Raw genomic sequence first — 16,931 nt, 5'->3', positions numbered from 1 at the left:
CCATACTATCCCTTTAAACTGGGACACTCGTGCATTACACAGACTCTGTGGCTGGCTGCCTACAAGCCTGGATTCCGCCTGGTTTTAATCAGCCACAGAACCTGTCGCGGTTTAAAGGGACAGTATGATAAGCCTACATTAACTCCTTCCGGCTCTGTCTGGGCTGGTTTGTTGAGCACTATTATTGCCCATTGGTTCTGTACCTTGTGTGCAGCTTTACTAATCTACTTAATAATTTGTCCTAATAAATTGTGTCTGTATGTGTGTATATATAGCTATCTCTATCAATCTCTGTGTATATATGTAGGTGTTCATATGTGTATGTTTATATCTGTCTAAGTACCCCATCAGTAAAGCGGGATGCCGCTGTACTATAGGTAACATGGAGCGTTTAATGTCTCAGTCGTAGAGACTCTGTGTAGCATCAGTATGACATGAAGCCTCTCTTATTTCTCTATTGGTGCACAACCCTATAATCTACACCTCACTGTTTTTATCACTTTTGTGTGGGGGATACACTTAGACTGCTTTTAAATGTCTTCCAAGGTTGAAGCACCCAGGGAGGTGGGTGCTCCTGTGTTACATAGCTGCTGAAACTTTTTATAGGAGGCCTCTGTACTAATGTACTTCCTCCAGTAGGTGACCTTGGTTGCCCAGACAGCTGGCACGTCTGTGGCCAAAGTTTGGGGGTGAATTCCACCTGGGGAACCTTAGCGTGGGTGGCTGGTTTCCTGCATTTTCTCATAGTGTAGAGACCATGAATGCCTAACAACCTAGCACTCCCAGGAAAAGCCAAAGCTTTGGGAGATTCTGTTTGCTCCTTTCTGGTCTCCAGGGTCATTATCCAGGTCCCCCGTCTGAAGGTGCATGTTACTATAACAGCCTGTTACGTTTTAGATGCCGGACTGCTTGTCTCAACCCATTCTTTTCTGGGCCCTAGAGGAGACTTCAGGATTCTGGGGCTCTGCTCCATTATTTGCTCAGGCTAGGGCATTTTAGAGCATCCATTCACATCAAGGATACCTATTTACATATGGCCACCCGAGTCAGTCACTAGCGCATCTTCTGGTATACTGTACAAGAGAATCCCTTCCAGTTACGGTATCAGCGCTAGGAAAGGTCCACAGCCCCTCGTGTTTTTTATGTTTTCAGCCATGCAGCTCCTCGCAACCTGCTTACAGCCATAGGCAAAAGTTTTGAGAATGACACAAGTATTGGTATTCACAAAGTCTGCTACTTCAGTTTTTATGATGGCAATTTGCATATACTCCAGAATGTCATGAGTGATCAGATGAATTGCAATTAATTGCCAAGTCCTTCTTTTTGCCATGACAATGAACTTAATCCCAAAAACATTTCCACTGCATTTCAGCCCTGCCACAAAAAGGACCAGCTGACATAATGGGAGAATCACTGACATGAACACATGTGAGAGTGTTAACGAGGACAAGGCTGGAGATCACTCTGTCATGCTGATTGAGTTAGAATAACAGCCTGGAAACTTTAAAAGGAGGGTGGATCTTGAAATCATTGTTCTTCCTCTGTTAACCATGGTTACCTGCAAGTAAACACATGCAGTCCTCATTTCTTTGCACAAAAAGGGCTTCACAGGCAAGGATATTGCTGCTAGTAAGATTGCACAAAAATCAACCATTTATCGGATTATCAAGAACTTCAAGTAGAGGTTCAATAGTTGTGAAGAAGGCTTCAGGGCGCCCAAGAACATCCAGCAAGTGCCAGGACCGTCTCCTAAAGTTTATTCAGCTGCAGGATTGAGGCACCACCAGTGCAGAGCTTGCTCAGGAATGGCAGCAGGCAGGTGTGAGTGCATCTTCATGCACAGTGAGGCGAAGACTTTTGAAGGATGGTCTGGTGTCAAGAAGGGCAGCAAAGAAGCCACTTCTATCTAGGAAAAACATCACAGACAGACTGATATTCTGCAAATGGTACAGGGATTGGACTGCTGAGGACTGAAGTAAAGTTATTTTCTCTGATGAATCCCATTTCAGGTTGTTTGGGGCATCTGGAAAAACGATTGTCCGGAGAATGAAAGGTGAGCACTACAATCAGTCCTGTGTCATGCCAACAGTAAAGCATCCTGAGACCATTCATGTGTGGGGTTGCTTCTCAGCCAAGGGAGTGGGCTCACTCACAATTTTGCCTAAGAATAAAGAAAGGTACCAAAACCTCCTCCAAGAGCAACTTCTCCCAACCATCCAAGAACAGTTTGGTGACTAACGATGCTTATCCAGCATGATGGAGCATCTTGCCATAAGGCAAAAGTGATAACTAAGTGGTTTGGGGAACAAAACATCAACATTTTGGGTCCATGCCCCAGAAACTCCCTAGACCTTAATCCCATTGTGAACTTGTTGTCAATCCTCAGGAGGCAGGTGGACAAACAAAAACCCACAAATTCTGACGAACTCCAAGCATTGCTTAGGCAAGAATGGGTGGCAATCAGTCAGTATGTGGCCCAGAAGTTGATTGACAGCATGCCAGGGTGAATTGCAGAGGTCTTGGAAAAAGAAGGGTCAACACTCTCAAATATTGGCTCTGCATAAACTTAATGTAATTGTCAATTATAGCCTTTGACACTTATGAAATCAGTATACCATAGTAACATCTGACAAAAAGGTCTAAAAACACTGAAGCAGCAAACTTTGTAAAAAACAATACTTGTGTCATTCTCAAAACTCTTGCCCATGGCTGTATAGTGGTTCAGTCACCGGATATACATCTGTCTCTTGATGGAGCTTCACTGATCCCATGGATGGATAATTACTTGGAAGCTTTTCTCCTTGAGGAAGAGCTTTGCTGGATTCCAAGGTTTGGCGGGTATTCCTTCCTGCCGTCAGACTAAAGGTGCCCATCCACTAGATGATTAAGTTTAGTGATAACAATATCGTTCAATCATTCATAAATCGTTTGCAAAAATGTCTAAAAAGACCAGCGATGCGCGCTCCTGCTGGTCGTTTAGACATCTATCACTGGGCAAACATGCTGGACAACCTGACGATAACGTCAGGTTCAGCATGTTTGCAGATGATTGATGTGCCTACACTGAACGACTGCTCGTTCAATGTAGGCACATCACAGACTGACAAACGACCTGCACGATTACAATGTCGTAATCGTGCAGTCATTTTCATGTCTTTAAGTGGCTGGGCACCTTAAGGGTCTTCCGCTTACAGTTTTCCTATATTCTGGCATCTCCACCTAGTGTTATTACACTCTTGCAGACAGATCTTGGGCTCTCTAATCTTTCCCATCGACAAGGCGGAGTTTGCTGCAGTGTGCTTAGTTCATTCCCTGGCTCTTCACCCTAGGATATAGCTCCAGTCTACTTTTTGACGCAAGCTATCACTATTTTGTGATAGCTTGGGGACCCACTTGGATAAGGGTTGCTCCCTTTAGGATCCAGGACCGATGTCATTCTCAACACTGATGCACGTCTTCGTGGGCAGTAACCTGTCTTTACCTTTTAGGATTGGTAAATGGCTCAGGGGAGCCTGTAACCAATCATCCTGCAGCTCTGGAGGGTATTCAGTGCTCTGTTTGTTTCTGCAACGCCTCCATCATTGTCCGGTCCTGGTTTGCTCTGACATCGCGACACCCATTGTCCACATAAACAGTCAGGGTGGCGCTCTTAGTTGCTGTTCCATTAAGATGGTCAGCCGCTCCCCCAGTTGGGCAGAGCGTCATCTTCCGGCTCTGTAGGCAGCGTTCCCGCAGTTCTCCTGGAACAGCAAAATCCTAGGCTGCCCGGTCGTTCACTCAGGCGAGTGGATTCTACATCCTGATGCTGGGGCCTCATGGACATCGTGATTACGGTGTCTTGCACAAGTTACCAAGATACTGCCCCTGCTCCAGAGATCCTAGAGCTCTCCTATTGGTCGCTCCGGCGGTACAGTGGAAGTTTCTGCTCTTACTTGTCTTTCCTCCACTTCCATACTCCCACGGGTCGCAGTTGGAAGGGAGCACGGTGATCCTCGGTGGCCGTAGTACTCAGCTCTTCCGCCTTTCAGTCAGTGCTCCACTGTGTCTTCCTCTACAGTCGGTTCTTTCGTCTCAGGGCCCGTACTTTCATCGGATTCTGACCTGCCTCACTTTACAGAATAGTTTTTAACACCTGTCCTAGAAGCTAGAAGGGGTTATTCAAGAGGGGTCTGTTGTATCCTGCTGCCTGCCTAGTAACCCACTTCAGTCAGAATTTCTTAGCCAAGTTGGAGGACCTATTGGGTGGTTTAGTTAGAGGCTTCCCCTCCCAGATCATTACATCATGGCTCCTCTCTTTTCTGCAGGTTGGGCCTTGATTGCGGTGCACATTGCTCATTTGTTGGTTTACCTGGATGGCTGTTTTTCCTACTTGCCATTGCTTGGCGTGGTGGGTGTCTGAGTGCCTTGTCTTGTCGCTCTCAATCTCTGATTTTAAACTTGGATTGGGCCAGTTTGCAGTCTCACTTGGGTTCCTACCCAGGGTTGTGTCTCAGTTCCTCTCTTTACTGGGGTTGTGGTTTTGGCCTTCCGTGTTCCGAATTCTTTGCCAGAGGACGCAACTAGGAATTTGGGCTTCCTGGTATTCTTTCCAGGGACAGAGCCGGAGATTGGTTTTTCTATGGTCCTGTAGGATTTTCACAAGCGGGGCTGGCCGGTCTCTGGGCGGATTATCCTGGTGACCCTGATTGACTATCTGCCATCTCTTGCTCCTGTTGTGGTGATGAGTTTCTTGGGCAGCAGAATGTGGAATTTCTGTGGTACAGTTGCCACATAGTTCTCTGCCCACATTTTGTTTCTATGTTTTTGTCACCTTCGCATCTTTGGACGGACAAAGCCCAGGAGCATCACCTCCCACCGAGGGACAGCTTTAGGACGTCACTGAGTGATTCCCTGTGCCCCTCTAGTGGAGGAAGAAGAAAGGAGGATTTATGGTCTTTATGAATACCCCTTTATCTATATACCCAAAATGTCGCTATTTAGCACTGCAAGTAAGAAATAATTGCTTTCCAATCCAATTGTGGTTTCAAAAAACAAAATGTTATATTGCAATAAAAAAAGAAAGTTACACGCTTAAATCTAACATAATTAGTGCAAAAACCAAGTAAATACAAAGGTACAAACCGATACATACGCTAGCATTCTGGAATCCAGTACTCAGCCAGTGACTCCTTTACATACCACACAGATCACATATACAACAATAGAGACGAGCTGGCATGATTCCGTTGGTTCTTGCTCCCTGTCATTCTGTTCATTGGTTAGTTCATATGGTGTCATCAGAGCTATGGATTAGCTTTCCAACTGCTTCTTTGTGTAGGTTTCCCTCCGGAGCACTAATAAAAAAAACACTACATACAGAGATACATTCTAACCTATAATTCATATCCTGTGAACGCCTGCTGCGATCTCCTTGCCGATAGAACCGAAGATCTGCAAATAAACAGGGGTTTAGAATGGTACCAAACATGACATGTATACTAGCTTCTATACCTTAAATATCATATACATACATTTCACAACATAATTATATGCTACTAAAACCTCTATTATGTTTAATGTGAGGGAATCTTTTTATACATATGCGTTCGTGTAATGTTCGTATGTATGTGTGTACGCATGTGAGTGTCTATGTGTATGCATATGTTTGTGTGTGTGATTATGTGCATAAGAGTATGTGTAATGGAGATATATATATATCTCCCCAACTTTATCCAATTCTGGCATATTTTAATATTTAGACATTGCCTGAACCGAATTCTAAGGTGTAAATAACGGTTTATTTCTAAGCAGGGGGAGACCCCCAGCTGTTTGCTGTTGCCACCTTGTCTGGTAGCTCGTGACAGGCTTGTCTTCTGCCTATTCAAAGTCTAAATGCCAGTTCCCTTGAACAGCAGTAGTATCGAACAAAAGGTATACAATTATTAACGATTTGCAGGTTCCTGACAATAATTCCTAACTTTGCATTTAGAACCCTTCTCTGATCATATCAGTATCTGTGTTATATTTTAATTATTTGTTACAGGCATATTGTATTAGTATGCAGAGTTTCTCAAAACATATGCAAACACCCACAGACAAACACATTAAACCTGTTTTCCACACTCTGACTAAACCTTGTAGTAATATAAATATATATTTGTGCGTATCGGAATTTCGCTGACGCAGAGTAGCGTCCAAGCAATTCATCATCAGACCATAGACGACTAAATCGTCAGATAATAATTGCAAGCGATCATATCCAATTATCTGCCTTCGACAAATGTCATACACACATTGGCTGCCACAGGAAAAAACGTGACGGTAAAAAACACACACACACAGTCCCTGACAGGGAAAAACACACACACAGCCCCCCAAAATAATAATTATATATATACATATACAAATTGACCTGCACAAAAAAATTAAACATAGATTCAATGATTGCTCCCACAGGAAAAACATAACACATATTCATTGCCTCCATAGTCATACAAAAAAATAAAACAATCATTGATTTCCCCTAGCCCCCTACATACGACTGAGTGACCTCACAGATAGCTGCAGAGCTAATTGCAGGAGACCCGTGTCCAGGTGCTTCAGAAAGTCCACAACAGGCCAGTGGGTTGCCTCCCTGTGGCAGTTACAGAGCCCCGACTTACCTTTGTTTGGAATTTCTGCGTGGGGCTATAGATAGGCATCTAATTCCCGCTGCCTATCTTTAGTCCCTGGTCGAGCTTTCAGCTTTTGGATTCCGATGGGCGGCGGTATCTTAACCACATCCCCGCCAGCCATCAGCCTCTTATTTCTATCCCCAGTCCGAAATGCCCCTCATCACCTTCCTCAGCCAGCTTTGGCACTGGCCGGTACGATGTGCAGTAACGTGACTTATGATGTAAACCAGTGTTTCCCAACCTCGGCCCTCAAGGCACACTAACAGTCCAGATTTCAGTCTTATCCATGCTTGAGGGCAGATGGTTAAATCAAAATATCTGAGGTACTAATTAAGACACCTGTGCTCAGGTATGGCTATCCTCAAAACCTGGACTGTTAGTGTGCCTTGAGGACCGTGGTTGGGAAACCCTGATGTAAACAATCACAGAACAAATAAATGTTAAAAATCGCATTTGGTTGGTAACGATGATGGTCTTTTGTTAGAAATAAACTAATGTAGTCAACAGATTCACATGCAGTCCAACACTTGTAGTGATTTTCTGTCTATCCACCCATCAACGCCTTTGGTCTCTGTTCACCTACAGACTTTTTTAAGTCTTTTTGAAAAAGTCTCTAGGTGAACAGAGACGAAACGTGTTGACGTCAGTGTTGCTGTATCCTCATTTGTAGCAGAAGTCAATTGTTCAGGCCTAAAAGATTGACCCTGCCTTTTACAACCTTTACCCCGTTCAGCGACTACTGCTTATCCAAGCCCGCAGAAACGGAGCGGTTATGGGACACACAAGTACTGCCTGACGCACTCTGGAGAGGTGAGCGGTGAGTATTCAGCCGCAGACACGGAAACGGCGCATATCCACAGTCGTGATCACGGGAACTTGACCGGCTCAAAGCATATTCGAGGAGACAATTTGAGAAGGGAGCCGAGTCTGGGACGCCAACACAGACCTAGAGACACGCTTTCATTAATTAAATTGTGACTGGCTTCTACATATTATATTTTTTGTTCCTATTTTTCCATTTTTAATACGTGTGGATAGACGGAAAATCACTACAAGCGTTGGACTGCATGTGAATCTGTTGATTACATTAGTTTCTTTCTAACAGAAGACCATCATAGTTACCAACCAAATGTGATTTTTTTTAAATGTATTTTTTTCTGTGATTGTTACACGCGCATAAGATGTATTGATTACATTTGACTTTTATTAGAATTTATTTGATCTCTTTTGATTATTATTATTACCGGTTATTTATATAGTGCACACATATTACGCAGCGCTTTATAGAGCATATTTGGCCATTCACATCAGGTCCGTGGTGGGAATCAAACCCACGACCTCAGTGCTGTGAGGCAGTAACGCTAACCATTACACCGTCTGTGCTGCTATTTGATTATATAAAATATTCTTTTTTTCTCAATTGACCTTCTGATATATTCTTGCAAATTAGTCCCTTACTAAGCGCAGTGTGGTGTTTTTTTTTCTGTTTTAGTTTACTAACCAATCAGAGGTGAAGGTTTCCAGCTGAATCTGCCCCCACTCATTCCAACCCCTACTTCCCCTGCATGGCCCAACAGGCGGATAGACTGTCCGAGGTCTGTTCCAGTTTTGAGAGATTCCTCAGTCCCTCCGCTCACAGTTCCAGTGAACGCCAGGTTGCTACAGACGAACATTCCTGCACTGCAAGTTTAAGAAGGATATGCCGAGATTCTGCTTAAGCCAAACTGGTTTGGATCATAGATATTTGAGGAGGGGGATTGTATTTGAAATGTGAGTTGTATTTATTTTGCGAGACCCGTGTCTTTGTGTTCTAGTCCTAGAGGTATCAAGCATACAGGAGTATCGCACTCCGCCTGTTAAATGTGTGCATGCACTTAGCTTGTTTGATTAAAGGGGCCTATCCACCAGGCGACCTAAGAGACTGAACGTCTAGTATTCGGACCTTCAGGTCTCCGAGGTGCGGTGCCCGCACAGAATGTCATTCAGTGCAGGAGCCCGACCTCCTATCTCTGAACATGCCGAACCAGTAGTCGGGGTGGGCAAGGACCCAGCGTGCATGCGCATTGCTGGTCCTTGCCAGCTATACATTACTCGACTTTGTTAACAATGCGACCAAAACCTCCTGGTTTTGGTCGCATTGTTAACAAAGTCGTGTAATGGATAGGCCCTTTCAGAGACCCTGGGTAGGCTTTTACCCCCCTTTAGTACTGTATTTTAGAATGAGATAAAAACAGGGCACACACGCCCAGATTGTGTGTTTATATCTTCTGAACATCAAGAACTGCACTTCTATATGCGATGACATTTGAGAAATAAAATATTTCCTTCAGATATCTGCATCTGCTGTATCCTGTGGCCACCAGAATAATGCAGAAATGCAGTTCCAGGTGTTGGTGTAGACGAGCCTGGCGGTAGCAGCTTTACCCACCCAATACCCAGTGCAATGATAAACAGGCGGTTACCGACTGTAACAGCAAATCCCTAGGAGTGAGTAAGCCCACTCAGGGATGAATAACCACCCTCTATTCCAAGTCGGTGGACAAATATCTGTGATCACCAGACGGAGCAAGATCATCCGGTCACCACCTCTGGCAGTCCCCACCTGGAAGGCCCTGTACATGGCCTGAAATTCCAGAATGTTGATGGGAAGAACCGCTTCCTCTGCAGTCCAACGGCCTTGAAATGAAAGCGGACCAGTCACTGCACCCCAACCCCGGAGACTAACATCTGTTGTGAGCAGAGCCCAGTCCGGGATCCAAAAGGGGTGACCCTTGGTGAGATGAGATGTCTGAAGCCAGCAACAGGCGCACCTCCGGAGACACCATCAACATCTGAGTCTGGATCCTGTGTGGTAACCCATTCCATTTGGATAGCATCCATCCCTGCAGGGGCTTGGAATGGAACTGGGCATATTCCACCATGTCGAACGCTGACACCATGGACCCCAGAACCCTCATTGCTGAGTGAACAGACACCTGGCAACTCCTCAGGCAAGTGTGCACTCGTAGTTGTAGGGAGGAAATCTTTTCTGGAGTCAGAAAGATCCTTTGCTGACGAGAGTCCAGAAAGGCTCCCAAATAAACCATCCTTTGTGACGGAATCAGGGAGGACTTTTTCCAGTTTATCAGCCACCCGCACGCTTGCAAACAAGTGATCATCAGGTGCAGATGTTGTAGAAGTACCTCAGGAGAGCCTGCCAGCAATAGGAGGTCGTCCACATACGGCAGAAGCCGTATACCTTGGCTCCGCAGATGGGTAGCCATGATAGCAATAATTTTGGTGAACACCCTTGGAGCCGTGGAAAGGCCAAAGGGCAGAGCCTGAAATTGGAAGTGATGCTGGCGTATAGCAAACCTCATATACCGCTGGTGTGAAGGTGCTATAGGAACATGGAGGTAGGCGACCTGCATGGCCAGAGAGACCATATAATCCCCCGGTTCCATAGCCAGAATGATGGAACGAAAAGTTTCCATCCTGAATTTGGGTACTCTGAGGAACTTGTTTAGCGACTTCAGGTTGAAGATAGGCCGATGAAACCCATTGGGTTTCTGAACCAGAAACAGAGTAGAGTAGTAACCCGTCCCGCACTGAGAAAGCGGAATGGGAACAATAACCCCTGCTTTCAGCAAGGACTCTATGGCTCCCTGAATCTGCAAGGCCTTGATCTTGTCCTGAGAAAGACTCGTACAGAAGAACTGGTGGGGGTCTGTGATGAAAGGAAAGGGCGTACTCCTGAGAGACCACTTCTCGTACCCAATCATCCGTGGTGGTATTGCACCAGCACTGGGCAAATTGAAGAAGTTGAAGGAAGGCCCATCCCATCAGGCTGAAGGCTTATCCTCTGGCTTGGAAGCAGGATGTCTAGCGCTCCTGGCCTGCTCCTTTGGTTTAGTGGCTGCCTTGGTTGTCGACTGTCTCGGGAAGGACTGCACTTCCCTTGAGTACGAAAGGACCGAAAGGCCGAGGTCCTAGCCTTAGAAAGCACAGCTGCCGAAGGCAGAAAAGCAGACTTAGACTTTGCCAGGGTATTAACAATTTTGTCCAGGCACGGTGACCCGCGCCTTACCTGTTCCCCGGGGATCCTGCAGCAGCCTAGGGATTCCTACAGAGTCCGGCTAGTACAGACTCTGGGGTCCTGCTGCGATCCCCAGATCTGTACTGGCGTCACAGCGCCGGCAGGGTGTAGGAGTGGCAGCTTGGATGTCCAACGCTGTCGCTCTGAAGAGTCAGTTAAAAATAAAAATAAATAAAAACTCTTAAAAAAAGCCTTAACCCCCCTGCACTAAGGGTGACCCGACTCCGGCCGGGCACCAACTAAAACGGAGGTGCCTGTGGCTCGGGGGCGGGGTATAGAGGAGGATGACCCAGTGCATCCTGGGAGCTAAAGCTTTAACTGTGTGGTGCCCATGGATCCAGATCCAGCTATACCCCAAGGTCAACCCTGTGGACCCCCTATGGACCCTGAAGTAGGAATACCAGTTTGACCATTAGTGATTAAACATTAGAGGATTCTTCCTATGAGTTGATTCAACATCCTCAATATCTATGACTGATCTAACCGCCCTCACCAAAGAAGTAACATCCACAGTAGATGGATGATCCTCCTCTCCAGAAGTAGATCCTGGAGAGGAATCCTGTGCATCATCTGATTCCTCTGATGATGCATCTGAATCCATATTTTGAACAGACTGAGATAAAGACAACTTACGTTTAGGTGCTTTAGTCACTACCGGTCTATTATCAACATTAGCTGGCGTCGTACTCTGACTAGAATGGCTATCAGCATCCTTTATAGAGGAATGGCCATTAGGTGAGGGTAGAGGCAAAAATTGGTAATGTTGCTGATCTACCGCCAATCTCAGAAAACCTTGGTGGGATTGTGCAATTTGCACATGCAGATATGCATCCTGTATGTCCAGGGATACCATGAAATCTCCAGGTTCCATCGACAGCATAATTGACCGTAGGGTTTCCATACAGAGTTTGGGCACATTGATGACTATTGAGAGATTTCATTCAACATAGGGCGATACGACCCATTTGGTTTTTGAATCAAAAATAAATTTGAATAATACCCCTTTCCCTGTTGCATCACAGGGACGGGGACTATGACTCCTGACTTCAGGAGGGCCATAATAGACTTGCGGTAGATGGAAGCTCTGCCGGATCCAAAGGTAGGGTTGTACTAACAAACCTCTGAGGGGGATTCCTTAGGAACGTGATGGCGTAACCATGAGACACCAGCTCTTGAACCCAGGCATCCGTAGTCGTCTGATGCCAAGCCTGGGCGAACTGTAGAAGTCAGCCTCCAACCCTGATATCTTCCAGAGAGAGGCTTACCATCTGGCTTGGAAGCAGGATGTTTAGTTGACCAAGATTTCTTGGGCTGCGGCTTCCTGTGGAAGTGACTCTGTCTGGAGGAAGACTGTTTCTTTTCCCTACCCTATGGGCAAAAGGACAACTGCCTAATATTAGAGGTGGTCGTGGATGGCAATTCAGCTGACTTCGGTGTTGCCAAAGAAGTCATTATGTGATCCAGCTCTGGTCCAAACAGTACCTTCCCCACAAAAGGCAAGGATTCGGGGGCCTTTTTGGACCCTGCATCCGCCTTCCAGGTATTTAGCCAAAGGGATCTTCGTGCTGCAACTTTTTGCAGAGTTTGCAGAGACCCTCGAAGCCAAGATACCTGCATCATTCACTGCTTCCCCCAAATACACAGCTGCTTCTCGCATCTGACTGAGAAGAGACTGTTGTTCTCTGGTTGCATCCGGCATAGTATCCTCCAGAGATTTTGTCCTATATTTCATAACTTTGGTTACCAAGGCTACAGCCATAGCTGCTCTGGTAATAGCTCCAGATAATGAAAACATTGATTTCAAATAATTGTAAAGTTTTCTATCCGTAACCTCTTTGAAAGAGGATGCTGCAGGAATAGGTAACGTAGCGCTCCTGATCAATCTTGTCACATGAGCCTCTATCGTGGTGGTGGTGGGGGGGGGGACTTCCCATTTATTACACTCACCAAGTGCAAAATGGGTATAGAGAGGTTATAGTCCTTGTAGCATGGTAATTTTTACGAGGAGTACCTCATGCCTCAGACATGAGATTCGGCAGTTGCTCCGACTGAGGAAAATAATCCTTAGCCACCTTCTGACGTCTAAAGACGGGAGCAGATGTCAGTGAAACCCCCTCTTCCTCTATACTGAGGACAGCTCTAACCGCTCTCACCAGAGAGTGGACATCCACAAGGGACTGATGGTCTTCTTCTACTGAGTTAGACCCAGAACTCTGAGTATCAGTCTGCTGAGGAGGCGGAGTCAGACTCTTGATGCAATGACCGACGACAACCTCTCTTATGCTGTTTTACCGCAACAGATCTATCTGCCTGCTGAGAGGCCATAGACGGCGACATACTCTGACTAAAGTGAGCAGTAGAAATAACCCAACAGGAATTCATGGGGGGCATATACATAGGATGCACATGCTGTTAACACCCCATAGCATGAGGTAATACCGCAGCAGTAGGAGCTCGTGCTTCTGCAGCCTTGTCTACTACGTGTGACAAAACCAGAGGCAAAAATGGCCACTTAGGGTGGCTCTAGTGCTGGTGCAGGTGTACCGGATAGCCCAGGTAGCTGTTTGCAACAGTTACTACACAATCCATCCTGTACAACATCCTGCTCAGATAGCCCTGCAAAACAGGGCTTAGATGTTCTCGGCACTGGCGGTTCCATCCTTCTCACCTTTTAGACATGACAAATATAAGTATAAGGCAGACTTGCCTACCTTTAGGCTGTCCCTCCCGAGAGGGGACAGCCTGGACGACACTCCTCTCACAGCAGGTGGGCGGAGCGGGGGGGGCGTGGCGGCTCAACACGTCATCGTGGCCCCGCCCCCCGCTGTTCAGAGCCCGTAATACAGGCACTGTACTGCAGGGGGCCGGAGGAGAAACACAGTGATAGATATAACTGACAGTTTGAAAAAAAACAGGCCGTATAAATACAGCAGCTAGCATTACAGTCACATACAGTGTATATATACAGCAGCTAGCATTACAGTCACATACAGTGTATATATACAGCAGCTAGCATTACAGTCACATACAGTGTATACATACAGCAGCTAGCATTACAGTCACATACAGTGTATATATACAGCAGCTAGCATTACCGTCACATACAGTATATACATACAGCAGCTATCATACTGTCACATACAGTGTATATATACAGCAGCTAGCATTACAGTCACATACAGTGTATACATACAGCAGCTAGCATTACAGTCACATACAGTGTATATATACAGCAGCTAGCATTACAGTCACATACAGTGTATACATACAGCAGCTAGCATTACAGTCACATACAGTGTATATATACAGCAGCTAGCATTACAGTCACATACAGTGTATATATACAGCAGCTAGCATTACAGTCACATACAGTGTATATATACAGCAGCTAGCATTACAGTCACATACAGTGTATACATACAGCAGCTAGCATTACAGTCACATACAGTGTATATATACAGCAGCTAGCATTACAGTCACATACAGTGTATACATACAGCAGCTAGCATTACAGTCACATACAGTGTATATATACAGCAGCTAGCATTACAGTCACATACAGTGTATATATACAGCAGCTAGCATTACAGTCACATACAGTGTATATATACAGCAGCTAGCATTACAGTCACATACAGTGTATATATACAGCAGCTAGCATTACCGTCACATACAGTGTATATATACAGCAGCTAGCATTACAGTCACATACAGTGTATATATACAGCAGCTAGCATTACAGTCACATACAGTGTATATATACAGCAGCTAGCATTACCGTCACATACAGTGTATACATACAGCAGCTATCATACTGTCACATACAGTATATATATACAGCAGCTAGCATGACAGTCACATACAGTGTATACATACAGCAGCTAGCATGACAGTCACATACAGTGTATATATACAGCAGCTAGCATGACAGTCACATACAGTGTATACATACAGCAGCTAGCATTACAGTCACATACAGTGTATACATACAGCAGCTAGCATTACAGTCACATACAGTGTATACATACAGCAGCTAGCATTACAGTCACATACAGTGTAAATATACAGCAGCTAGCATTACAGTCACATACAGTGTATACATACAGCAGCTAGCATTACAGTCACATACAGTGTATACATACAGCAGCTAGCATTACAGTCACATACAGTGTATACATACAGCAGCTAGCATTACAGTCACATACAGTGTATACATACAGCAGCTAGCATTACAGTCACATACAGTGTATACATACAGCAGCTAGCATTACAGTCACATACAGTGTATACATACAGCAGCTAGCATTACAGTCACATACAGTGTATACATACAGCAGCTAGCATTACAGTCACATACAGTGTATACATACAGCAGCTAGCATTACAGTCACATACAGTGTATACATACAGCAGCTAGCATTACAGTCACATACAGTGTATACATACAGCAGCTAGCATTACAGTCACATACAGTGCATACATACAGCAGCTAGCATTACAGTCACATACAGTGTATACATACAGCAGCTAGCATTACAGTCACATACAGTATATATATATATATATATATATATATATATATATACAGCAGCTATCATACTGTCACATACAGTGTATATATACAGCAGCTAGCATTACAGTCACACACAGTGTATACATACAGCAGCTAGCAATAGTCACATACAGTGTATACATACAGCAGCTAGCATTACAGTCACGTACAGTGTATACATACAGCAGCTATCATACTGTCACATACAGTGTATACATACAGCAGCTAGCATTACAGTCACATACAGTGTATACATACAGCAGCTAGCATTACAGTCACATACAGTGTATACATACAGCAGCTAGCATTACAGTCACATACAGTGTATACATACAGCAGCTAGCATTACAGTCACATACAGTGTATACATACAGCAGCTATCATACTGTCACACACAGTGTATACATACAGCAGCTATCATACTGTCACACACAGTGTATACATACAGCAGCTAGCATTACAGTCACACACAGTGTATACATACAGCAGCTAGCATTACAGTCACACACAGTGTATACATACAGCAGCTAGCATTACAGTCACATACAGTGTATACATACAGCAGCTAGCATTACAGTCACATACAGTGTATATATACAGCAGCTAGCATTACAGTCACATACAGTGTATACATACAGCAGCTAGCATTACAGTCACATACAGTGTATACATACAGCAGCTATCATACTGCCACACACAGTGTATACATACAGCAGCTAGCATTACAGTCACACACAGTGTATACATACAGCAGCTAGCATTACAGTCACATACAGTGTATATATACAGCAGCTAGCATTACAGTCACATACAGTGTATATATACAGCAGCTAGCATTACAGTCACATACAGTGTATATATACAGCAGCTAGCATTACAGTCACATACAGTGTATACATACAGCAGCTAGCATTACAGTCACATACAGTGTATACATACAGCAGCTAGCATTACAGTCACATACAGTGTATACATACAGCAGCTAGCATTACAGTCACATACAGTGTATACATACAGCAGCTAGCATTAGTCACATACAGTGTATATATACAGCAGCTAGCATTACAGTCACATACAGTGTATATATACAGCAGCTAGCATTACAGTCACATACAGTGTATATATACAGCAGCTAGCATTACAGTCACATACAGTGTATATATACAGCAGCTAGCATTACAGTCACATACAGTGTATACATACAGCAGCTAGCATTACAGTCACATACAGTGTATACATACAGCAGCTAGCATTACAGTCACATACAGTGTATATATACAGCAGCTAGCATTACAGTCACATACAGTGTATACATACAGCAGCTAGCATTACAGTCACATACAGTGTATATATACAGCAGCTAGCATTACAGTCACATACAGTGTATACATACAGCAGCTAGCATTACAGTCACATACAGTGTATACATACAGCAGCTAGCATTACAGTCACATACAGTGTATACATACAGCAGCTAGCATTACAGTCACATACAGTGTATATATACAGCAGCTAGCATTACAGTCACATACAGTGTATACATACAGCAGCTAGCATTACAGTCACATACAGTGTATATATACAGCAGCTAGCATTACAGTCACATACAGTGTATACATACAGCAGCTAGCATTACAGTCACATACAGTGT

The sequence above is a fragment of the Taudactylus pleione genome, unplaced genomic scaffold (assembly GCF_031769625.1).
Source record: "Taudactylus pleione unplaced genomic scaffold, aTauple2 ptg001627l, whole genome shotgun sequence".
Lineage (NCBI taxonomy): Eukaryota > Metazoa > Chordata > Amphibia > Anura > Myobatrachidae > Taudactylus > Taudactylus pleione.
The sequence above is the reverse complement of the archived record's forward strand: the minus strand, read 5'-3'. Positions refer to the sequence as shown.